At 31.2% G+C, this 23,169-nt stretch overlaps 25 non-coding genes across 25 annotated transcripts; all 25 read right to left on the reverse strand.

The window, feature by feature from the left end:
• Positions 1-410: 410 nt before the first annotated feature.
• On the reverse strand, positions 411-626 carry LOC148539458 (small nucleolar RNA U3). Its single transcript, XR_015870759.1, has one exon. It is a non-coding gene; the product is annotated as a small nucleolar RNA U3 (small nucleolar RNA).
• A 703-nt stretch (positions 627-1,329) lies between these two features.
• Positions 1,330-1,545, reverse strand: LOC148539459 (small nucleolar RNA U3). The gene has a single exon (XR_015870980.1). It is a non-coding gene; the product is annotated as a small nucleolar RNA U3 (small nucleolar RNA).
• Positions 1,546-2,248: 703 nt separating this feature from the next.
• On the reverse strand, positions 2,249-2,464 carry LOC148539460 (small nucleolar RNA U3). The gene has a single exon (XR_015870925.1). It is a non-coding gene; the product is annotated as a small nucleolar RNA U3 (small nucleolar RNA).
• A 703-nt stretch (positions 2,465-3,167) lies between these two features.
• Positions 3,168-3,383, reverse strand: LOC148539461 (small nucleolar RNA U3). Its single transcript, XR_015871057.1, has one exon. It is a non-coding gene; the product is annotated as a small nucleolar RNA U3 (small nucleolar RNA).
• A 698-nt stretch (positions 3,384-4,081) lies between these two features.
• On the reverse strand, positions 4,082-4,297 carry LOC148539462 (small nucleolar RNA U3). The gene has a single exon (XR_015870791.1). It is a non-coding gene; the product is annotated as a small nucleolar RNA U3 (small nucleolar RNA).
• A 703-nt stretch (positions 4,298-5,000) lies between these two features.
• Positions 5,001-5,216, reverse strand: LOC148539463 (small nucleolar RNA U3). Its single transcript, XR_015870533.1, has one exon. It is a non-coding gene; the product is annotated as a small nucleolar RNA U3 (small nucleolar RNA).
• Positions 5,217-5,919: 703 nt separating this feature from the next.
• LOC148539464 (small nucleolar RNA U3) lies at positions 5,920-6,135 on the reverse strand. The gene has a single exon (XR_015870982.1). It is a non-coding gene; the product is annotated as a small nucleolar RNA U3 (small nucleolar RNA).
• Positions 6,136-6,838: 703 nt separating this feature from the next.
• On the reverse strand, positions 6,839-7,054 carry LOC148539465 (small nucleolar RNA U3). Its single transcript, XR_015870927.1, has one exon. It is a non-coding gene; the product is annotated as a small nucleolar RNA U3 (small nucleolar RNA).
• Positions 7,055-7,757: 703 nt separating this feature from the next.
• Positions 7,758-7,973, reverse strand: LOC148539466 (small nucleolar RNA U3). Its single transcript, XR_015871059.1, has one exon. It is a non-coding gene; the product is annotated as a small nucleolar RNA U3 (small nucleolar RNA).
• A 698-nt stretch (positions 7,974-8,671) lies between these two features.
• Positions 8,672-8,887, reverse strand: LOC148539467 (small nucleolar RNA U3). The gene has a single exon (XR_015870793.1). It is a non-coding gene; the product is annotated as a small nucleolar RNA U3 (small nucleolar RNA).
• Positions 8,888-9,590: 703 nt separating this feature from the next.
• On the reverse strand, positions 9,591-9,806 carry LOC148539468 (small nucleolar RNA U3). The gene has a single exon (XR_015870535.1). It is a non-coding gene; the product is annotated as a small nucleolar RNA U3 (small nucleolar RNA).
• Positions 9,807-10,509: 703 nt separating this feature from the next.
• On the reverse strand, positions 10,510-10,725 carry LOC148539469 (small nucleolar RNA U3). Its single transcript, XR_015870639.1, has one exon. It is a non-coding gene; the product is annotated as a small nucleolar RNA U3 (small nucleolar RNA).
• Positions 10,726-11,428: 703 nt separating this feature from the next.
• LOC148539470 (small nucleolar RNA U3) lies at positions 11,429-11,644 on the reverse strand. The gene has a single exon (XR_015870929.1). It is a non-coding gene; the product is annotated as a small nucleolar RNA U3 (small nucleolar RNA).
• A 703-nt stretch (positions 11,645-12,347) lies between these two features.
• Positions 12,348-12,563, reverse strand: LOC148539471 (small nucleolar RNA U3). The gene has a single exon (XR_015870789.1). It is a non-coding gene; the product is annotated as a small nucleolar RNA U3 (small nucleolar RNA).
• A 703-nt stretch (positions 12,564-13,266) lies between these two features.
• On the reverse strand, positions 13,267-13,482 carry LOC148539472 (small nucleolar RNA U3). Its single transcript, XR_015870968.1, has one exon. It is a non-coding gene; the product is annotated as a small nucleolar RNA U3 (small nucleolar RNA).
• Positions 13,483-14,183: 701 nt separating this feature from the next.
• Positions 14,184-14,399, reverse strand: LOC148539473 (small nucleolar RNA U3). Its single transcript, XR_015870641.1, has one exon. It is a non-coding gene; the product is annotated as a small nucleolar RNA U3 (small nucleolar RNA).
• A 703-nt stretch (positions 14,400-15,102) lies between these two features.
• On the reverse strand, positions 15,103-15,318 carry LOC148539474 (small nucleolar RNA U3). The gene has a single exon (XR_015870550.1). It is a non-coding gene; the product is annotated as a small nucleolar RNA U3 (small nucleolar RNA).
• Positions 15,319-16,021: 703 nt separating this feature from the next.
• Positions 16,022-16,237, reverse strand: LOC148539475 (small nucleolar RNA U3). Its single transcript, XR_015870829.1, has one exon. It is a non-coding gene; the product is annotated as a small nucleolar RNA U3 (small nucleolar RNA).
• A 704-nt stretch (positions 16,238-16,941) lies between these two features.
• LOC148539476 (small nucleolar RNA U3) lies at positions 16,942-17,157 on the reverse strand. The gene has a single exon (XR_015870552.1). It is a non-coding gene; the product is annotated as a small nucleolar RNA U3 (small nucleolar RNA).
• A 703-nt stretch (positions 17,158-17,860) lies between these two features.
• LOC148539477 (small nucleolar RNA U3) lies at positions 17,861-18,076 on the reverse strand. Its single transcript, XR_015870767.1, has one exon. It is a non-coding gene; the product is annotated as a small nucleolar RNA U3 (small nucleolar RNA).
• A 704-nt stretch (positions 18,077-18,780) lies between these two features.
• On the reverse strand, positions 18,781-18,996 carry LOC148539478 (small nucleolar RNA U3). Its single transcript, XR_015870554.1, has one exon. It is a non-coding gene; the product is annotated as a small nucleolar RNA U3 (small nucleolar RNA).
• Positions 18,997-19,699: 703 nt separating this feature from the next.
• On the reverse strand, positions 19,700-19,915 carry LOC148539479 (small nucleolar RNA U3). The gene has a single exon (XR_015870769.1). It is a non-coding gene; the product is annotated as a small nucleolar RNA U3 (small nucleolar RNA).
• Positions 19,916-20,618: 703 nt separating this feature from the next.
• Positions 20,619-20,834, reverse strand: LOC148539480 (small nucleolar RNA U3). The gene has a single exon (XR_015870643.1). It is a non-coding gene; the product is annotated as a small nucleolar RNA U3 (small nucleolar RNA).
• Positions 20,835-21,537: 703 nt separating this feature from the next.
• On the reverse strand, positions 21,538-21,753 carry LOC148539481 (small nucleolar RNA U3). Its single transcript, XR_015870570.1, has one exon. It is a non-coding gene; the product is annotated as a small nucleolar RNA U3 (small nucleolar RNA).
• A 703-nt stretch (positions 21,754-22,456) lies between these two features.
• LOC148539482 (small nucleolar RNA U3) lies at positions 22,457-22,672 on the reverse strand. The gene has a single exon (XR_015870645.1). It is a non-coding gene; the product is annotated as a small nucleolar RNA U3 (small nucleolar RNA).
• Positions 22,673-23,169: the final 497 nt, after the last annotated feature.

Raw genomic sequence — 23,169 nt, forward strand, 5'->3', positions numbered from 1 at the left:
GATGCACTATTATTTCAATCTAAAATCTAATTGTAAATTAAATCTATCCTTTCTAAGATTGCAAAAAAAATTAAGCAGTGGCCTGTAAATGTAAAGCTTGAATAACATGAATTTTAGCTTTGCAAAACACTCTATGCACAGTAAAACAATAAACTACAATAAGATAATTCTATGTTAAAACCCTTATTTCTATAACACTTTAGCCCTCATAAAACTATATAATTCTTCAAAAAATAAAAGATTATTTTTAGACATATATTTGGTCTTTAATGGAGAGCATTCTAAAAACACAATGTAAGGAAATCAACACATTTATTTCCCAAGTACATTAAAGTGCACCTAATTTTGACAAAAGCTCTGTTTTAGATAACAAACAAGTAATCTATTATTGATATTAAAGAAAGTAATCAACCACTCTGAATGAGCTCTCTTCCACCACTTCTTCTAGTTGAAGAAGAGGCACAGTCATCAAAAGCAAACAACATCTGTATGAAACAGAGTTGCCAACTTCCTTCATGCTGAGAAGAAAGCCCTAAAACTCATCATGGTGGTTGGTGAGTTTGGACACTTACAAACACATTTCTCCCATCATTGCCTATAGAAATGATCCCTGAAAGTATAGTCTTAACAATTCTTTTGATGATGATTTAGCTGGACCACATGAATTACTCTTTTAAGGAATGGTGACTTTTTTGTCCCATTCATGGAACTGGATAAAGGTTTTGTCAACAATAGTACTTTTCCAATTACCTGAACTTCTAGACAAATCTCATGAGTCGAATATAAATATAACATGGGTTTCTCTGCAAACTGAGATTTTTAAAACAGTATTGGTCAAAGGATTGACATTTTTACAGGCATTATGTTTTGTGGCCCAAAATACAATTGAATATATTGAAGATTTAGCATTGAAACACTTGATGCACTATTATTTCAATCTAAAATCTAATTGTAAACTAAATCTATCCTTTCTAAGATTGCAAAAAAAAATAAGCAGTGGCTTGTAAACGTAAAGCTTGAATAACATGAATTTTAGCTTTGCAAAACACTCTATGCACAGTAAAACAATATACTACAATAAGATAATTCTATGTTAAAACCCTTATTTGTATAACACTTTAGCCCTCATAAACCTATATAATTCTTCAAAAAATAAAAGATTATTTTTAGACAGATATTTGTTCTTTACTGGAGAGCATTCTAAAAACACAATGTAAGAAAATCAACACATGCATTTCCCAAGTACATTTAAGTGCACCTAATTTTGACAAAACCTCTGTTTTAGAGAACAAACAAGTAATCTATTATTGATTTTAAAGAAAGTAATCAACCACTCTGAATGAGCTCTCTTCCACCACTTTTTCTAGTTGAAGAAGAGGCACAGTCATCAAAAGCAAACAACATCTGTATGAAACAGAGTTGCCAACAGCCTTCATGCTGAGAAGAAAGCCCTAAAACTCATCATGGTGGTTGGTGAGTTTGGACACTTTCAAACACATTTCTCCCATCATTGCCTATAGAAATGATCCCTGAAAGTATAGTCTTAACAATTCTTTTGATGATGATTTAGCTGGACCACATGAATTACTCTTTTAAGTAATGGTGACTTTTTTGTCCCATTCATGGAACTGGATAAAGATTTTGTCAACAATAGTACTTTTCCAATTACCTGATCTTCTAGACAAATCTCATGAGTCGAATATAAATATGACATGGGTTTCTCTGCAAACTGAGATTTTTAAAACAGTATTGGTCAAAGGATTGACATTTTTACAGGCATTATGTTTTGTGGCCCAAAATACAATTGAATATATTGAAGATTTAGCATTGAAACACTTGATGCACTATTATTTCAATCTAAAATCTAATTGTAAATTAAATCTATCCTTTCTAAGATTGCAAAAAAAATTAAGCAGTGGCCTGTAAATGTAAAGCTTGAATAACATGAATTTTAGCTTTGCAAAACACTCTATGCACAGTAAAACAATAAACTACAATAAGATAATTCTATGTTAAAACCCTTATTTCTATAACACTTTAGCCCTCATAAAACTATATAATTCTTAAAAAAATAAAAGATTATTTTTAGACATATATTTGGTCTTTAATGGAGAGCATTCTAAAAACACAATGTAAGGAAATCAACCCATGCATTTCCCAAGTACATTTAAGTGCACCTAATTTTGACAAAAGCTCTGTTTTAGAGAACAAACAAGTAATCTATTATTGATATTAAAGAAAGTAATCAACCACTCTGAATGAGCTCTCTTCCACCACTTCTTCTAGTTGAAGAAGAGGCACAGTCATCAAAAGCAAACAACATCTGTATGAAACAGAGTTGCCAACTGCCTTCATGCTGAGAAGAAAGCCCTAAAACTCATCATGGTGGTTGGTAAGTTTGGACACTTTCAAACACATTTCTCCCATCATTACCTATAAAAATGATCCCTAAAAGTATAGTCTTAACAATTCTTTTGATGATGATTTAGCTGGACCACATGAATTACTCTTTTAAGTAATGGTGACTTTTTTGTCCCATTCATGGAACTGGATAAAGATTTTGTCAACAATAGTACTTTTCCAATTACCTGATCTTCTAGACAAATCTCATGAGTCGAATATAAATATGACATGGGTTTCTCTGCAAACTGAGATTTTTAAAACAGTATTGGTCAAAGGATTGACATTTTTACAGGCATTATGTTTTCTGTCCAAAAATACAATTGAATATATTGAAGATTTAGCATTGAAACACTTGATGCACTATTATTTCAATCTAAAATCTAATTGTAAATTAAATCTATCCTTTCTAAGATTGCAAAAAAAATTAAGCAGTGGCTTGTAAATGTAAAGCTTGAATAACATGAATTTTAGCTTTGCAAAACACTCTATGCACAGTAAAACAATATACTACAATAAGATAATTCTATGTTAAAACCCTTATTTTTATAACACTTTAGCCCTCATTAACCTATATAATTCTTCAAAAAATAAAAGATTATTTTTAGACAGATATTTGTTCTTTACTGGAGAGCATTCTAAAAACACAATGTAAGAAAATCAACACATGCATTTCCCAAGTACATTTAAGTGCACCTAATTTTGATAAAAGCTCTGATTTAGAGAACAAACAAGTAATCTATTATTGATTTTATAGAAAAGAATCAACCACTCTGAATGAGCTCTCTTCCACCACTTCTTCTAGTTGAAGTAGAGGCACAGTCATCAAAATCAAACAACATCTGTATGAAACAGAGTTGCCAACTTCCTTCATGCTGAGAAGAAAGCCCTAAAACTCATCATGGTGGTTGGTGAGTTTGGACACTTTCAAACACATTTCTCCCATCATAGCCTATGGAAATGATCCCTGAAAGTATAGTCTTAACAATTCTTTTGATGATGATTTAGCTGGACCACATGAATTACTCTTTTAAGGAATGGTGACTTTTTTGTCCCATTCATGGAACTGGATAAAGGTTTTGTCAACAATAGTACTTTTCCAATTACCTGAACTTCTAGACAAATCTCATGAGTCGAATATAAATATAACATGGGTTTCTCTGCAAACTGAGATTTTTAAAACAGTATTGGTCAAAGGATTGACATTTTTACAGGCATTATGTTTTGTGGCCCAAAATACAATTGAATATATTGAAGATTTAGCATTGAAACACTTGATGCACTATTATTTCAATCTAAAATCTAATTGTAAACTAAATCTATCCTTTCTAAGATTACAAAAAAAAATAAGCAGTGGCTTGTAAACGTAAAGCTTGAATAACATGAATTTTAGCTTTGCAAAACACTCTATGCACAGTAAAACAATATACTACAATAAGATAATTCTATGTTAAAACCCTTATTTGTATAACACTTTAGCCCTGATAAAACTATATAATTCTTCAAAAAATAAAAGATTATTTTTAGACATATATTTGGTCTTTAATGGAGAGCATTCTAAAAACACAATGTAAGGAAATCAACACATGCATTTCCCAAGTACATTAAAGTGCACCTAATTTTGACAAAAGCTCTGTTTTAGAGAACAAACAAGTAATCTATTATTGATATTAAAGAATCAACCACTCTGAATGAGCTCTCTTCCACCACCTCTTCTAGTTGAAGAAGAGGCACAGTCATCAAAAGCAAACAACATCTGTATGAAACAGAGTTGCCAACTGCCTTCATGCTGAGAAGAAAGCCCTAAAACTCATCATGGTGGTTGGTGAGTTTGGACACTTTCAAACACATTTCTCCCATCATTGCCTATAGAAATGATCCCTGAAAGTATAGTCTTAACAATTCTTTTGATGATGATTTAGCTGGACCACATGAATTACTCTATTAAGTAATGGTGACTTTTTTTTCCCATTCATGGAACTGGATAAAGATTTTGTCAACAATAGTACTTTTCCAATTACCTGATCTTCTAGACAAATCTCATGAGTCGAATATAAATATGACATGGGTTTCTCTGCAAACTGAGATTTTTAAAACAGTATTGGTCAAAGGATTGACATTTTTACAGGCATTATGTTTTGTGGCCCAAAATACAATTGAATATATTGAAGATTTAGCATTAAAACACTTGATGCACTATTATTTCAATCTAAAATCTAATTGTAAATTAAATCTATCCTTTCTAAGATTGCAAAAAAAATTAAGCAGTGGCCTGTAAATGTAAAGCTTGAATAACATGAATTTTAGCTTTGCAAAACACTCTATGCACAGTAAAACAATAAACTACAATAAGATAATTCTATGTTAAAACCCTTATTTCTATAACACTTTAGCCCTCATAAAACTATATAATTCTTCAAAAAATAAAAGATTATTTTTAGACATATATTTGGTCTTTAATGGAGAGCATTCTAAAAACACAATGTAAGGAAATCAACACATTTATTTCCCAAGTACATTAAAGTGCACCTAATTTTGACAAAAGCTCTGTTTTAGATAACAAACAAGTAATCTATTATTGATATTAAAGAAAGTAATCAACCACTCTGAATGAGCTCTCTTCCACCACTTCTTCTAGTTGAAGAAGAGGCACAGTCATCAAAAGCAAACAACATCTGTATGAAACAGAGTTGCCAACTTCCTTCATGCTGAGAAGAAAGCCCTAAAACTCATCATGGTGGTTGGTGAGTTTGGACACTTACAAACACATTTCTCCCATCATAGCCTATAGAAATGATCCCTGAAAGTATAGTCTTAACAATTCTTTTGATGATGATTTAGCTGGACCACATGAATTACTCTTTTAAGGAATGGTGACTTTTTTGTCCCATTCATGGAACTGGATAAAGGTTTTGTCAACAATAGTACTTTTCCAATTACCTGAACTTCTAGACAAATCTCATGAGTCGAATATAAATATAACATGGGTTTCTCTGCAAACTGAGATTTTTAAAACAGTATTGGTCAAAGGATTGACATTTTTACAGGCATTATGTTTTGTGGCCCAAAATACAATTGAATATATTGAAGATTTAGCATTGAAACACTTGATGCACTATTATTTCAATCTAAAATCTAATTGTAAACTAAATCTATCCTTTCTAAGATTGCAAAAAAAAATAAGCAGTGGCTTGTAAACGTAAAGCTTGAATAACATGAATTTTAGCTTTGCAAAACACTCTATGCACAGTAAAACAATATACTACAATAAGATAATTCTATGTTAAAACCCTTATTTGTATAACACTTTAGCCCTCATAAACCTATATAATTCTTCAAAAAATAAAAGATTATTTTTAGACAGATATTTGTTCTTTACTGGAGAGCATTCTAAAAACACAATGTAAGAAAATCAACACATGCATTTCCCAAGTACATTTAAGTGCACCTAATTTTGACAAAACCTCTGTTTTAGAGAACAAACAAGTAATCTATTATTGATTTTAAAGAAAGTAATCAACCACTCTGAATGAGCTCTCTTCCACCACTTTTTCTAGTTGAAGAAGAGGCACAGTCATCAAAAGCAAACAACATCTGTATGAAACAGAGTTGCCAACAGCCTTCATGCTGAGAAGAAAGCCCTAAAACTCATCATGGTGGTTGGTGAGTTTGGACACTTTCAAACACATTTCTCCCATCATTGCCTATAGAAATGATCCCTGAAAGTATAGTCTTAACAATTCTTTTGATGATGATTTAGCTGGACCACATGAATTACTCTTTTAAGTAATGGTGACTTTTTTGTCCCATTCATGGAACTGGATAAAGATTTTGTCAACAATAGTACTTTTCCAATTACCTGATCTTCTAGACAAATCTCATGAGTCGAATATAAATATGACATGGGTTTCTCTGCAAACTGAGATTTTTAAAACAGTATTGGTCAAAGGATTGACATTTTTACAGGCATTATGTTTTGTGGCCCAAAATACAATTGAATATATTGAAGATTTAGCATTGAAACACTTGATGCACTATTATTTCAATCTAAAATCTAATTGTAAATTAAATCTATCCTTTCTAAGATTGCAAAAAAAATTAAGCAGTGGCCTGTAAATGTAAAGCTTGAATAACATGAATTTTAGCTTTGCAAAACACTCTATGCACAGTAAAACAATAAACTACAATAAGATAATTCTATGTTAAAACCCTTATTTCTATAACACTTTAGCCCTCATAAAACTATATAATTCTTAAAAAAATAAAAGATTATTTTTAGACATATATTTGGTCTTTAATGGAGAGCATTCTAAAAACACAATGTAAGGAAATCAACCCATGCATTTCCCAAGTACATTTAAGTGCACCTAATTTTGACAAAAGCTCTGTTTTAGAGAACAAACAAGTAATCTATTATTGATATTAAAGAAAATAATCAACCACTCTGAATGAGCTCTCTTCCACCACTTCTTCTAGTTGAAGAAGAGGCACAGTCATCAAAAGCAAACAACATCTGTATGAAACAGAGTTGCCAACTGCCTTCATGCTGAGAAGAAAGCCCTAAAACTCATCATGGTGGTTGGTAAGTTTGGACACTTTCAAACACATTTCTCCCATCATTACCTATAAAAATGATCCCTAAAAGTATAGTCTTAACAATTCTTTTGATGATGATTTAGCTGGACCACATGAATTACTCTTTTAAGTAATGGTGACTTTTTTGTCCCATTCATGGAACTGGATAAAGATTTTGTCAACAATAGTACTTTTCCAATTACCTGATCTTCTAGACAAATCTCATGAGTCGAATATAAATATGACATGGGTTTCTCTGCAAACTGAGATTTTTAAAACAGTATTGGTCAAAGGATTGACATTTTTACAGGCATTATGTTATCTGTCCAAAAATACAATTGAATATATTGAAGATTTAGCATTGAAACACTTGATGCACTATTATTTCAATCTAAAATCTAATTGTAAATTAAATCTATCCTTTCTAAGATTGCAAAAAAAATTAAGCAGTGGCTTGTAAATGTAAAGCTTGAATAACATGAATTTTAGCTTTGCAAAACACTCTATGCACAGTAAAACAATATACTACAATAAGATAATTCTATGTTAAAACCCTTATTTTTATAACACTTTAGCCCTCATTAACCTATATAATTCTTCAAAAAATAAAAGATTATTTTTAGACAGATATTTGTTTTTTACTGGAGAGCATTCTAAAAACACAATGTAAGAAAATCAACACATGCATTTCCCAAGTACATTTAAGTGCACCTAATTTTGATAAAAGCTCTGATTTAGAGAACAAACAAGTAATCTATTATTGATTTTATAGAAAAGAATCAACCACTCTGAATGAGCTCTCTTCCACCACTTCTTCTAGTTGAAGTAGAGGCACAGTCATCAAAATCAAACAACATCTGTATGAAACAGAGTTGCCAACTTCCTTCATGCTGAGAAGAAAGCCCTAAAACTCATCATGGTGGTTGGTGAGTTTGGACACTTTCAAACACATTTCTCCCATCATAGCCTATGGAAATGATCCCTGAAAGTATAGTCTTAACAATTCTTTTGATGATGATTTAGCTGGACCACATGAATTACTCTTTTAAGGAATGGTGACTTTTTTGTCCCATTCATGGAACTGGATAAAGGTTTTGTCAACAATAGTACTTTTCCAATTACCTGAACTTCTAGACAAATCTCATGAGTCGAATATAAATATAACATGGGTTTCTCTGCAAACTGAGATTTTTAAAACAGTATTGGTCAAAGGATTGACATTTTTACAGGCATTATGTTTTGTGGCCCAAAATACAATTGAATATATTGAAGATTTAGCATTGAAACACTTGATGCACTATTATTTCAATCTAAAATCTAATTGTAAACTAAATCTATCCTTTCTAAGATTACAAAAAAAAATAAGCAGTGGCTTGTAAACGTAAAGCTTGAATAACATGAATTTTAGCTTTGCAAAACACTCTATGCACAGTAAAACAATATACTACAATAAGATAATTCTATGTTAAAACCCTTATTTGTATAACACTTTAGCCCTGATAAAACTATATAATTCTTCAAAAAATAAAAGATTATTTTTAGACATATATTTGGTCTTTAATGGAGAGCATTCTAAAAACACAATGTAAGGAAATCAACACATGCATTTCCCAAGTACATTAAAGTGCACCTAATTTTGACAAAAGCTCTGTTTTAGAGAACAAACAAGTAATCTATTATTGATATTAAAGAATCAACCACTCTGAATGAGCTCTCTTCCACCACCTCTTCTAGTTGAAGAAGAGGCACAGTCATCAAAAGCAAACAACATCTGTATGAAACAGAGTTGCCAACTGCCTTCATGCTGAGAAGAAAGCCCTAAAACTCATCATGGTGGTTGGTGAGTTTGGACACTTTCAAACACATTTCTCCCATCATTGCCTATAGAAATGATCCCTGAAAGTATAGTCTTAACAATTCTTTTGATGATGATTTAGCTGGACCACATGAATTACTCTATTAAGTAATGGTGACTTTTTTTTCCCATTCATGGAACTGGATAAAGATTTTGTCAACAATAGTACTTTTCCAATTACCTGATCTTCTAGACAAATCTCATGAGTCGAATATAAATATGACATGGGTTTCTCTGCAAACTGAGATTTTTAAAACAGTATTGGTCAAAGGATTGACATTTTTACAGGCATTATGTTTTGTGGCCCAAAATACAATTGAATATATTGAAGATTTAGCATTAAAACACTTGATGCACTATTATTTCAATCTAAAATCTAATTGTAAATTAAATCTATCCTTTCTAAGATTGCAAAAAAAATTAAGCAGTGGCCTGTAAATGTAAAGCTTGAATAACATGAATTTTAGCTTTGCAAAACACTCTATGCACAGTAAAACAATAAACTACAATAAGATAATTCTATGTTAAAACCCTTATTTCTATAACACTTTAGCCCTCATAAAACTATATAATTCTTCAAAAAATAAAAGATTATTTTTAGACATATATTTGGTCTTTAATGGAGAGCATTCTAAAAACACAATGTAAGGAAATCAACACATGCATTTCCCAAGTACATTAAAGTGCACCTAATTTTGACAAAAGCTCTGTTTTAGATAACAAACAAGTAATCTATTATTGATATTAAAGAAAGTAATCAACCACTCTGAATGAGCTCTCTTCCACCACTTCTTCTAGTTGAAGAAGAGGCACAGTCATCAAAAGCAAACAACATCTGTATGAAACAGAGTTGCCAACTTCCTTCATGCTGAGAAGAAAGCCCTAAAACTCATCATGGTGGTTGGTGAGTTTGGACACTTACAAACACATTTCTCCCATCATAGCCTATAGAAATGATCCCTGAAAGTATAGTCTTAACAATTCTTTTGATGATGATTTAGCTGGACCACATGAATTACTCTTTTAAGGAATGGTGACTTTTTTGTCCCATTCATGGAACTGGATAAAGGTTTTGTCAACAATAGTACTTTTCCAATTACCTGAACTTCTAGACAAATCTCATGAGTCGAATATAAATATAACATGGGTTTCTCTGCAAACTGAGATTTTTAAAACAGTATTGGTCAAAGGATTGACATTTTTACAGGCATTATGTTTTGTGGCCCAAAATACAATTGAATATATTGAAGATTTAGCATTGAAACACTTGATGCACTATTATTTCAATCTAAAATCTAATTGTAAATTAAATCTATCCTTTCTAAGATTGCAAAAAAAATTAAGCAGTGGCTTGTAAATGTAAAGCTTGAATAACATGAATTTTAGCTTTGCAAAACACTCTATGCACAGTAAAACAATATACTACAATAAGATAATTCTATGTTAAAACCCTTATTTTTATAACACTTTAGCCCTCATTAACCTATATAATTCTTCAAAAAATAAAAGATTATTTTTAGACAGATATTTGTTCTTTACTGGAGAGCATTCTAAAAACACAATGTAAGAAAATCAACACATGCATTTCCCAAGTACATTTAAGTGCACCTAATTTTGACAAAAGCTCTGTTTTAGAGAACAAACAAGTAATCTATTATTGATTTTAAAGAAAGTAATCAACCACTCTGAATGAGCTCTCTTCCACCACTTCTTCTAGTTGAAGAAGAGGCACAGTCATCAAAAGCAAACAACATCTGTATGAAACAGAGTTGCCAACTGCCTTCATGCTGAGAAGAAAGCCCTAAAACTCATCATGGTGGTTGGTGAGTTTGGACACTTTCAAACACATTTCTCCCATCATTGCCTATAGAAATGATCCCTGAAAGTATAGTCTTAACAATTCTTTTGATGATGATTTAGCTGGACCACATGAATTACTCTTTTAAGTAATGGTGACTTTTTTGTAGCATTCATGGAACTGGATAAAGATTTTGTCAACAATAGTACTTTTCCAATTACCTGATCTTCTAGACAAATCTCATGAGTCGAATATAAATATGACATGGGTTTCTCTGCAAACTGAGATTTTTAAAACAGTATTGGTCAAAGGATTGACATTTTTACAGGCATTATGTTTTGTGGCCCAAAATACAATTGAATATATTGAAGATTTAGCATTGAAACACTTGATGCACTATTATTTCAATCTAAAATCTAATTGTAAATTAAATCTATCCTTTCTAAGATTGCAAAAAAAATTAAGCAGTGGCCTGTAAATGTAAAGCTTGAATAACATGAATTTTAGCTTTGCAAAACACTCTATGCACAGTAAAACAATAAACTACAATAAGATAATTCTATGTTAAAACCCTTATTTCTATAACACTTTAGCCCTCATAAAACTATATAATTCTTAAAAAAATAAAAGATTATTTTTAGACATATATTTGGTCTTTAATGGAGAGCATTCTAAAAACACAATGTAAGGAAATCAACCCATGCATTTCCCAAGTACATTTAAGTGCACCTAATTTTGACAAAAGCTCTGTTTTAGAGAACAAACAAGTAATCTATTATTGATATTAAAGAAAGTAATCAACCACTCTGAATGAGCTCTCTTCCACCACTTCTTCTAGTTGAAGAAGAGGCACAGTCATCAAAAGCAAACAACATCTGTATGAAACAGAGTTGCCAACTGCCTTCATGCTGAGAAGAAAGCCCTAAAACTCATCATGGTGGTTGGTAAGTTTGGACACTTTCAAACACATTTCTCCCATCATTACCTATAAAAATGATCCCTAAAAGTATAGTCTTAACAATTCTTTTGATGATGATTTAGCTGGACCACATGAATTACTCTTTTAAGTAATGGTGACTTTTTTGTCCCATTCATGGAACTGGATAAAGATTTTGTCAACAATAGTACTTTTCCAATTACCTGATCTTCTAGACAAATCTCATGAGTCGAATATAAATATGACATGGGTTTCTCTGCAAACTGAGATTTTTAAAACAGTATTGGTCAAAGGATTGACATTTTTACAGGCATTATGTTTTCTGTCCAAAAATACAATTGAATATATTGAAGATTTAGCATTGAAACACTTGATGCACTATTATTTCAATCTAAAATCTAATTGTAAATTAAATCTATCCTTTCTAAGATTGCAAAAAAAATTAAGCAGTGGCTTGTAAATGTAAAGCTTGAATAACATGAATTTTAGCTTTGCAAAACACTCTATGCACAGTAAAACAATAAACTACAATAAGATAATTCTATGTTAAAACCCTTATTTCTATAACACTTTAGCCCTCATAAAACTATATAATTCTTAAAAAAATAAAAGATTATTTTTAGACATATATTTGGTCTTTAATGGAGAGCATTCTAAAAACACAATGTAAGGAAATCAACACATGCATTTCACAAGTAGATTTAAGTGCACCTAATTTTGACAAAAGCTCTGTTTTAGAGAACAAACAAGTAATCTATTATTGATATTAAAGAAAGTAATCAACCACTCTGAATGAGCTCTCTTCCACCACTTCTTCTAGTTGAAGAAGAGGCACAGTCATCAAAAGCAAACAACATCTGTATGAAACAGAGTTGCCAACTGCCTTCATGCTGAGAAGAAAGCCCTAAAACTCATCATGGTGGTTGGTGAGTTTGGACACTTTCAAAAACATTTCTCCCATCATTGCCTATAGAAATGATCCCTGAAAGTATAGTCTTAACAATTCTTTTAATGATGATTTAGCTGGACCACATGAAAAACTCTTTTAAGTAATGGTGACTTTTTTGTCCCATTCATGGAACTGGATAAAGATTTTGTCAACAATAGTACTTTTCCAATTACCTGATCTTCTAGACAAATCTCATGAGTCGAATATAAATATGACATGGGTTTCTCTGCAAACTGAGATTTTTAAAACAGTATTGGTCAAAGGATTGACATTTTTACAGGCATTATGTTTTGTGGCCAAAAATACAATTGAATATATTGAAGATTTAGCATTGAAACACTTGATGCACTATTATTTCAATCTAAAATCTAATTGTAAATTAAATCTATCCTTTCTAAGATTGCAAAAAAAATTAAGCAGTGGCTTGTAAATGTAAAGCTTGAATAACATGAATTTTAGCTTTACAAAACACTCTATGCACAGTAAAACAATATACTACAATAAGATAATTCTATGTTAAAACCCTTATTTTTATAACACTTTAGCCCTCATTAACCTATATAATTCTTCAAAAAATAAAAGATTATTTTTAGACAGATATTTGTTCTTTACTGGAGAGCATTCTAAAAACACAATGTAAGAAAATCAACACATGCATTTCCCAAGTACATTTAAGTGCACGTAATTTTGACAAAAGCTCTGTTTTAGAGAACAAACAAGTAATCTATTATTGATTTTAAAGAAAGTAATCAACCACTCTGAATGAGCTCTCTTCCACCATTTCTTCTAGTTGAAGAAGAGGCACAGTCATCAAAAGCAAACAACATCTGTATGAAACAGAGTTGCCAACTGCCTTCATGCTGAGAAGAAAGCCCTAAAACTCATCATGGTGGTTGGTGAGTTTGGACACTTTCAAACACATTTCTCCCATCATTGCCTATAGAAATGATCTCTGAAAGTATAGTCTTAACAATTCTTTTGATGATGATTTAGCTGGACCACATGAATTACTCTATTAAGTAATGGTGACTTTTTTTTCCCATTCATGGAACTGGATAAAGATTTTGTCAACAATAGTACTTTTCCAATTACCTGATCTTCTAGACAAATCTCATGAGTCGAATATAAATATGACATGGGTTTCTCTGCAAACTGAGATTTTAAAACAGTATTGGTCAAAGGATTGACATTTTTACAGGCATTATGTTTTGTGGCCAAAAATACAATTGAATATATTGAAGATTTAGCATTGAAACACTTGATGCACTATTTTTTCAATCTAAAATCTAATTGTAAATTAAATCTATCCTTTCTAAGATTGCAAAAAAAATTAAGCAGTGGCTTGTAAATGTAAAGCTTGAATAACATGAATTTTAGCTTTGCAAAACACTCTATGCACAGTATAACAATAAACTACAATTAGATAATTCTATGTTAAAACCCTTATTTCTATAACACTTTAGCCCTCATAAAACTATATAATTCTTAAAAAATAAAAGATTATTTTTAGACATATATTTGGTCTTTAATGGAGAGCATTCTAAAAACACAATGTAAGGAAATCAACCCATGCATTTCCCAAGTACATTTAAGTGCACCTAATTTTGACAAAAGCTCTGTTTTAGAGAACAAACAAGTAATCTATTATTGATATTAAAGAAAGTAATCAACCACTCTGAATGAGCTCTCTTCCACCACTTCTTCTAGTTGAAGAAGAGGCACAGTCATCAAAAGCAAACAACATCTGTATGAAACAGAGTTGCCAACTGCCTTCATGCTGAGAAGAAAGCCCTAAAACTCATCATGGTGGTTGGTGAGTTTGGACACTTTCAAACACATTTCTCCCATCATTGCCTATAGAAATGATCCCTGAAAGTATAGTCTTAACAATTCTTTTGATGATGATTTAGCTGGACCACATGAATTACTCTTTTAAGTAATGGTGACTTTTTTGTCCCATTCATGGAACTGGATAAAGATTTTGTCAACAATAGTACTTTTCCAATTACCTGATCTTCTAGACAAATCTCATGAGTCGAATATAAATATGACATGGGTTTCTCTGCAAACTGAGATTTTTAAAACAGTATTGGTCAAAGGATTGACATTTTTACAGGCATTATGTTTTGTGGCCAAAAATACAATTGAATATATTGAAGATTTAGCATTGAAACACTTGATGCACTATTATTTCAATCTAAAATCTAATTGTAAATTAAATCTATCCTTTCTAAGATTGCAAAAAAAATTAAGCAGTGGCTTGTAAATGTAAAGCTTGAATAACATGAATTTTAGCATTGCAAAACACTCTATGCACAGTAAAACAATAAACTACAATAAGATAATTCTACGTTAAAACCCTTATTTCTATAACACTTTAGCCCTCATAAAACTATATAATTCTTCAAAAAATAAAAGATTATTTTTAGACATATATTTGGTATTTAATGGAGAGCATTCTAAAAACACAATGTAAGGAAATCAACACATGCATTTCCCAAGTACATTTAAGTGCACCTAATTTTGACAAAAGCTCTGTTTTAGAGAACAAACAAGTAATCTATTATTGATTTTAAAGAAAGTAATCAACCACTCTGAATGAGCTCTCTTCCACCCCTTCTTCTAGTTGAAGAAGAGGCACAGTCATCAAAAGCAAACAACATCTGTACGAAACAGAGTTGCCAACTGCCTTCATGCTGAGAAGAAAGCCCTAAAACTCATCATGGTGGTTGGTGAGTTTGGACACTTTCAAACACATTTCTCCCATCATTGCCTATAGAAATGATCCCTGAAAGTATAGTCTTAACAATTCTTTTGATGATGATTTAGCTGGACCACATGAATTACTCTTTTAAGTAATGGTGACTTTTTTGTCCCATTCATGGAACTGGATAAAGATTTTGTCAACAATAGTACTTTTCCAATTACCTGATCTTCTAGACAAATCTCATGAGTCGAATATAAATATGACATGGGTTTCACTGCAAACTGAGATTTTTAAAACAGTATTGGTCAAAGGATTGACATTTTTACAGGCATTATGTTTTGTGGCCAAAAATACAATTGAATATATTGAAGATTTAGCATTGAAACACTTGATGCACTATTATTTCAATCTAAAATCTAATTGTAAATTAAATCTATCCTTTCTAAGATTGCAAAAAAAATTAAGCAGTGGCTTGTAAATGTAAAGCTTGAATAACATGAATTTTAGCTTTGCAAAACACTCTATGCACAGTAAAACAATAAACTACAATAAGATAATTCTATGTTAAAACCCTTATTTCTATAACACTTTAGCCCTCATAAAACTATATAATTCTTCAAAAAATAAAAGATTATTTTCAGACATATATTTGGTCTTTAATGGAGAGCATTCTAAAAACACAATGTAAGGAAATCAACACATGCATTTCCCAAGTACATTTAAGTGCACCTAATTTTGACAAAAGCTCTGTTTTAGAGAACAAACAAGTAATCTATTATTGATATTAAAGAAAGTAATCAACCACTCTGAATGAGCTCTCTTCCACCACTTCTTCTAGTTGAAGAAGAGGCACAGTCATCAAAAGCAAACAACATCTGTATGAAACAGAGTTGCCAACTGCCTTCATGCTGAGAAGAAAGCCCTAAAACTCATCATGGTGGTTGGTGAGTTTGGACACTTTCAAACACATTTCTCCCATCAATGCCTATAGAAATGATCCCTGAAAGTATAGTCTTAACAATTCTTTTGATGATGATTTAGCTGGACCACATGAATTACTCTTTTAAGTAATGGTGACTTTTTTTGTCCCATTCATGGAACTGGATAAAGATTTTGTCAACAACAGTACTTTTCCAATTACCTGATCTTCTAGACAAATCTCATGAGTCGAATATAAATATGACATGGGTTTCTCTGCAAACTGAGATTTTTAAAACAGTATTGGTCAAAGGATTGACATTTTTACAGGCATTATGTTTTGTGGCCAAAAATACAATTGAATATATTGAATATTTAGCATTGAAACACTTGATGCACTATTATTTCAATCTAAAATCTAATTGTAAATTAAATCTATCCTTTCTAAGATTGCAAAAAAAATTAAGCAGTGGCTTGTAAATGTAAAGCTTGAATAACATGAATTTTAGCTTTGCAAAACACTCTATGCACAGTAAAACAATAAACTACAATAAGATAATTCTATGTTAAAACCCTTATTTCTATAACACTTTAGCCCTCATAAAACTATATAATTCTTAAAAAAATAAAAGATTATTTTTAGACATATATTTGGTCTTTAATGGAGAGCATTCTAAAAACACAATGTAAGGAAATCAACCCATGCATTTCCCAAGTACATTTAAGTGCACCTAATTTTGACAAAAGCTCTGTTTTAGAGAACAAACAAGTAATCTATTATTGATATTAAAGAAAGTAATCAACCACTCTGAATGAGCTCTCTTCCACCACTTCTTCTAGTTGAAGAAGAGGCACAGTCATCAAAAGCAAACAACATCTGTATGAAACAGAGTTGCCAACTGCCTTCATGCTGAGAAGAAAGCCCTAAAACTCATCATGGTGGTTGGTGAGTTTGCACACTTTCAAACACATTTCTCCCATCATTGCCTATAGAAATGATCCCTGAAAGTATAGTCTTAACAATTCTTTTGATGATGATTTAGCTGGACCACATGAATTACTCTATTAAGTAATGGTGACTTTTTTGTCCCATTCATGGAACTGGATAAAGACTTTGTCAACAATAGTACTTTTCCAATTACCTGATCTTCTAGACAAATCTCATGAGTCGAATATAAATATGACATGGGTTTCTCTGCAAACTGAGATTTTTAAAACAGTATTGGTCAAAGGATTGACATTTTTACAGGCATTATGTTTTGTGGCCAAAAATACAATTGAATATATTGAATATTTAGCATTGAAACACTTGATGCACTATTATTTCAATCTAAAATCTAATTGTAAATTAAATCTATCCTTTCTAAGATTGCAAAAAAAATTAAGCAGTGGCTTGTAAATGTAAAGCTTGAATAACATGAATTTTAGCTTTGCAAAACACTCTATGCACAGTAAAACAATAAACTACAATAAGATAATTCTATGTTAAAACCCTTATTTCTATAACACTTTAGCCCTCATAAAACTATATAATTCTTCAAAAAATAAAAGATTATTTTTAGACATATATTTGGTCTTTAATGGAGAGCATTCTAAAAACACAATGTAAGGAAATCAACCCATGCATTTCCCAAGTACATTTAAGTGCACCTAATTTTGACAAAAGCTCTGTTTTAGAGAACAAACAAGTAATCTATTATTGATATTAAAGAAAGTAATCAACCACTCTGAAGGAGCTCTCTTCCACCACTTCTTCTAGTTGAAGAAGAGGCACAGTCATCAAAAGCAAACAACATCTGTATGAAACAGAGTTGCCAACTGCCTTCATGCTGAGAAGAAAGCCCTAAAACTCATCATGGTGGTTGGTGAGTTTGGACACTTTCAAACACATTTCTCCCATCATTGCCTATAGAAATGATCCCTGAAAGTATAGTCTTAACAATTCTTTTGATGATGATTTAGCTGGACCACATGAATTACTCTTTTAAGTAATGGTGACTTTTTTTGTCCCATTCATGGAACTGGATAAAGATTTTGTCAACAACAGTACTTTTCCAATTACCTGATCTTCTAGACAAATCTCATGAGTCGAATATAAATATGACATGGGTTTCTCTGCAAACTGAGATTTTTAAAACAGTATTGGTCAAAGGATTGACATTTTTACAGGCATTATGTTTTGTGGCCAAAAATACAATTGAATATATTGAATATTTAGCATTGAAACACTTGATGCACTATTATTTCAATCTAAAATCTAATTGTAAATTAAATCTATCCTTTCTAAGATTGCAAAAAAAATTAAGCAGTGGCTTGTAAATGTAAAGCTTGAATAACATGAATTTTAGCTTTGCAAAACACTCTATGCACAGTAAAACAATAAACTACAATAAGATAATTCTATGTTAAAACCCTTATTTCTATAACACTTTAGCCCTCATAAAACTATATAATTCTTAAAAAAATAAAAGATTATTTTTAGACATATATTTGGTCTTTAATGGAGAGCATTCTAAAAACACAATGTAAGGAAATCAACCCATGCATTTCCCAAGTACATTTAAGTGCACCTAATTTTGACAAAAGCTCTGTTTTAGAGAACAAACAAGTAATCTATTATTGATATTAAAGAAAGTAATCAACCACTCTGAATGAGCTCTCTTCCACCACTTCTTCTAGTTGAAGAAGAGGCACAGTCATCAAAAGCAAACAACATCTGTATGAAACAGAGTTGCCAACTGCCTTCATGCTGAGAAGAAAGCCCTAAAACTCATCATGGTGGTTGGTGAGTTTGCACACTTTCAAACACATTTCTCCCATCATTGCCTATAGAAATGATCCCTGAAAGTATAGTCTTAACAATTCTTTTGATGATGATTTAGCTGGACCACATGAATTACTCTATTAAGGAATGGTGACTTTTTTGTCCCATTCATGGAACTGGATAAAGACTTTGTCAACAATAGTACTTTTCCAATTACCTGATCTTCTAGACAAATCTCATGAGTCGAATATAAATATGACATGGGTTTCTCTGCAAACTGAGATTTTTAAAACAGTATTGGTCAAAGGATTGACATTTTTACAGGCATTATGTTTTGTGGCCAAAAATACAATTGAATATATTGAATATTTAGCATTGAAACACTTGATGCACTATTATTTCAATCTAAAATCTAATTGTAAATTAAATCTATCCTTTCTAAGATTGCAAAAAAAATTAAGCAGTGGCTTGTAAATGTAAAGCTTGAATAACATGAATTTTAGCTTTGCAAAACACTCTATGCACAGTAAAACAATAAACTACAATAAGATAATTCTATGTTAAAACCCTTATTTCTATAACACTTTAGCCCTCATAAAACTATATAATTCTTCAAAAAATAAAAGATTATTTTTAGACATATATTTGGTCTTTAATGGAGAGCATTCTAAAAACACAATGTAAGGAAATCAACCCATGCATTTCCCAAGTACATTTAAGTGCACCTAATTTTGACAAAAGCTCTGTTTTAGAGAACAAACAAGTAATCTATTATTGATATTAAAGAAAGTAATCAACCACTCTGAAGGAGCTCTCTTCCACCACTTCTTCTAGTTGAAGAAGAGGCACAGTCATCAAAAGCAAACAACATCTGTATGAAACAGAGTTGCCAACTGCCTTCATGCTGAGAAGAAAGCCCTAAAACTCATCATGGTGGTTGGTGAGTTTGGACACTTTCAAACACATTTCTCCCATCATTGCCTATAGAAATGATCCCTGAAAGTATAGTCTTAACAATTCTTTTGATGATGATTTAGCTGGACCACATGAATTACTCTTTTAAGTAATGGTGACTTTTTTGTCCCATTCATGGAACTGGATAAAGATTTTGTCAACAATAGTACTTTTCCAATTACCTGATCTTCTAGACAAATCTCATGAGTCGAATATAAATATGACATGGGTTTCACTGCAAACTGAGATTTTTAAAACAGTATTGGTCAAAGGATTGACATTTTTACAGGCATTATGTTTTGTGGCCAAAAATACAATTGAATATATTGAAGATTTAGCATTGAAACACTTGATGCACTATTATTTCAATCTAAAATCTAATTGTAAATTAAATCTATCCTTTCTAAGATTGCAAAAAAAATTAAGCAGTGGCTTGTAAATGTAAAGCTTGAATAACATGAATTTTAGCTTTGCAAAACACTCTATGCACAGTAAAACAATAAACTACAATAAGATAATTCTATGTTAAAACCGTTATTTCTATAACACTTTAGCCCTCATAAAACTATATAATTCTTCAAAAAATAAAAGATTATTTTTAGACATATATTTGGTATTTAATGGAGAGCATTCTAAAAACACAATGTAAGGAAATCAACACATGCATTTCCCAAGTACATTTAAGTGCACCTAATTTTGACAAAAGCTCTGTTTTAGAGAACAAACAAGTAATCTATTATTGATTTTAAAGAAAGTAATCAACCACTCTGAATGAGCTCTCTTCCACCACTTCTTCTAGTTGAAGAAGAGGCACAGTCATCAAAAGCAAACAACATCTGTATGAAACAGAGTTGCCAACTGCCTTCATGCTGAGAAGAAAGCCCTAAAACTCATCATGGTGGTTGGTGAGTTTGGACACTTTCAAACACATTTCTCCCATCATTGCCTATAGAAATGATCCCTGAAAGTATAGTCTTAACAATTCTTTTGATGATGATTTAGCTGGACCACATGAATTACTCTTTTAAGTAATGGTGACTTTTTTTTCCCATTCATGGAACTGGATAAAGATTTTGTCAACAATAGTACTTTTCCAATTACCTGATCTTCTAGACAAATCTCATGAGTCGAATATAAATATGACATGGGTTTCACTGCAAACTGAGATTTTTAAAACAGTATTGGTCAAAGGATTGACATTTTTACAGGCATTATGTTTTGTGGCCAAAAATACAATTGAATATATTGAAGATTTAGCATTGAAACACTTGATGCACTATTATTTCAATCTAAAATCTAATTGTAAATTAAATCTATCCTTTCTAAGATTGCAAAAAAAATTAAGCAGTGGCTTGTAAATGTAAAGCTTGAATAACATGAATTTTAGCTTTGCAAAACACTCTATGCACAGTAAAACAATAAACTACAATAAGATAATTCTATGTTAAAACCCTTATTTCTATAACACTTTAGCCCTCATAAAACTATATAATTCTTAAAAAAATAAAAGATTATTTTTAGACATATATTTGGTCTTTAATGGAGAGCATTCTAAAAACACAATGTAAGGAAATCAACACATGCATTTCCCAAGTACATTTAAGTGCACCTAATTTTGACAAAAGCTCTGTTTTAGAGAACAAACAAGTAATCTATTATTGATATTAAAGAAAGTAATCAACCACTCTGAATGAGCTCTCTTCCACCACTTCTTCTAGTTGAAGAAGAGGCACAGTCATCAAAAGCAAACAACATCTGTAGGAAACAGAGTTGCCAACTGCCTTCATGCTGAGAAGAAAGCCCTAAAACTCATCATGGTGGTTGGTGAGTTTGGACACTTTCAAACACATTTCTCCCATCATTGCCTATAGAAATGATCCCTGAAAGTATAGTCTTAACAATTCTTTTGATGATGATTTAGCTGGACCACATGAATTACTCTTTTAAGTAATGGTGACTTTTTTGTCCCATTCATGGAACTGGATAAAGATTTTGTCAACAATAGTACTTTTCCAATTACCTGATCTTCTAGACAAATCTCATGAGTCGAATATAAATATGACATGGGTTTCTCTGCAAACTGAGATTTTTAAAACAGTATTGGTCAAAGGATTGACATTTTTACAGGCATTATGTTTTGTGGCCAAAAATACAATTGAATATATTGAATATTTAGCATTGAAACACTTGATGCACTATTATTTCAATCTAAAATCTAATTGTAAATTAAATCTATCCTTTCTAAGATTGCAAAAAAAATTAAGCAGTGGCTTGTAAATGTAAAGCTTGAATAACATGAATTTTAGCATTGCAAAACACTCTATGCACAGTAAAACAATAAACTACAATAAGATAATTCTATGTTAAAACCCTTATTTCTATAACACTTTAGCCCTCATAAAACTATATAATTCTTCAAAAAATAAAAGATTATTTTTAGACATATATTTGGTATTTAATGGAGAGCATTCTAAAAACACAATGTAAGGAAATCAACACATGCATTTCCCAAGTACATTTAAGTGCACCTAATTTTGACAAAAGCTCTGTTTTAGAGAACAAACAAGTAATCTATTATTGATTTTAAAGAAAGTAATCAACCACTCTGAATGAGCTCTCTTCCACCACTTCTTCTAGTTGAAGAAGAGGCACAGTCATCAAAAGCAAACAACATCTGTATGAAACAGAGTTGCCAACTGCCTTCATGCTGAGAAGAAAGCCCTAAAACTCATCATGGTGGTTGGTGAGTTTGGACACTTTCAAACACATTTCTCCCATCATTGCCTATAGAAATGATCCCTGAAAGTATAGTCTTAACAATTCTTTTGATGATGATTTAGCTGGACCACATGAATTACTCTTTTAAGTAATGGTGACTTTTTTGTCCCATTCATGGAACTGGATAAAGATTTTGTCAACAATAGTACTTTTCCAATTACCTGATCTTCTAGACAAATCTCATGAGTCGAATATAAATATGACATGGGTTTCTCTGCAAACTGAGATTTTTAAAACAGTATTGGTCAAAGGATTGACATTTTTACAGGCATTATGTTTTGTGGCCAAAAATACAATTGAATATATTGAATATTTAGCATTGAAACACTTGATGCACTATTATTTCAATCTAAAATCTAATTGTAAATTAAATCTATCCTTTCTAAGATTGCAAAAAAAATTAAGCAGTGGCTTGTAAATGTAAAGCTTGAATAACATGAATTTTAGCTTTGCAAAACACTCTATGCACAGTAAAACAATAAACTACAATAAGATAATTCTATGTTAAAACCCTTATTTCTATAACACTTTAGC

Source organism: Taudactylus pleione, unplaced genomic scaffold, assembly GCF_031769625.1.
Source record: "Taudactylus pleione unplaced genomic scaffold, aTauple2 ptg000026l, whole genome shotgun sequence".
Lineage (NCBI taxonomy): Eukaryota > Metazoa > Chordata > Amphibia > Anura > Myobatrachidae > Taudactylus > Taudactylus pleione.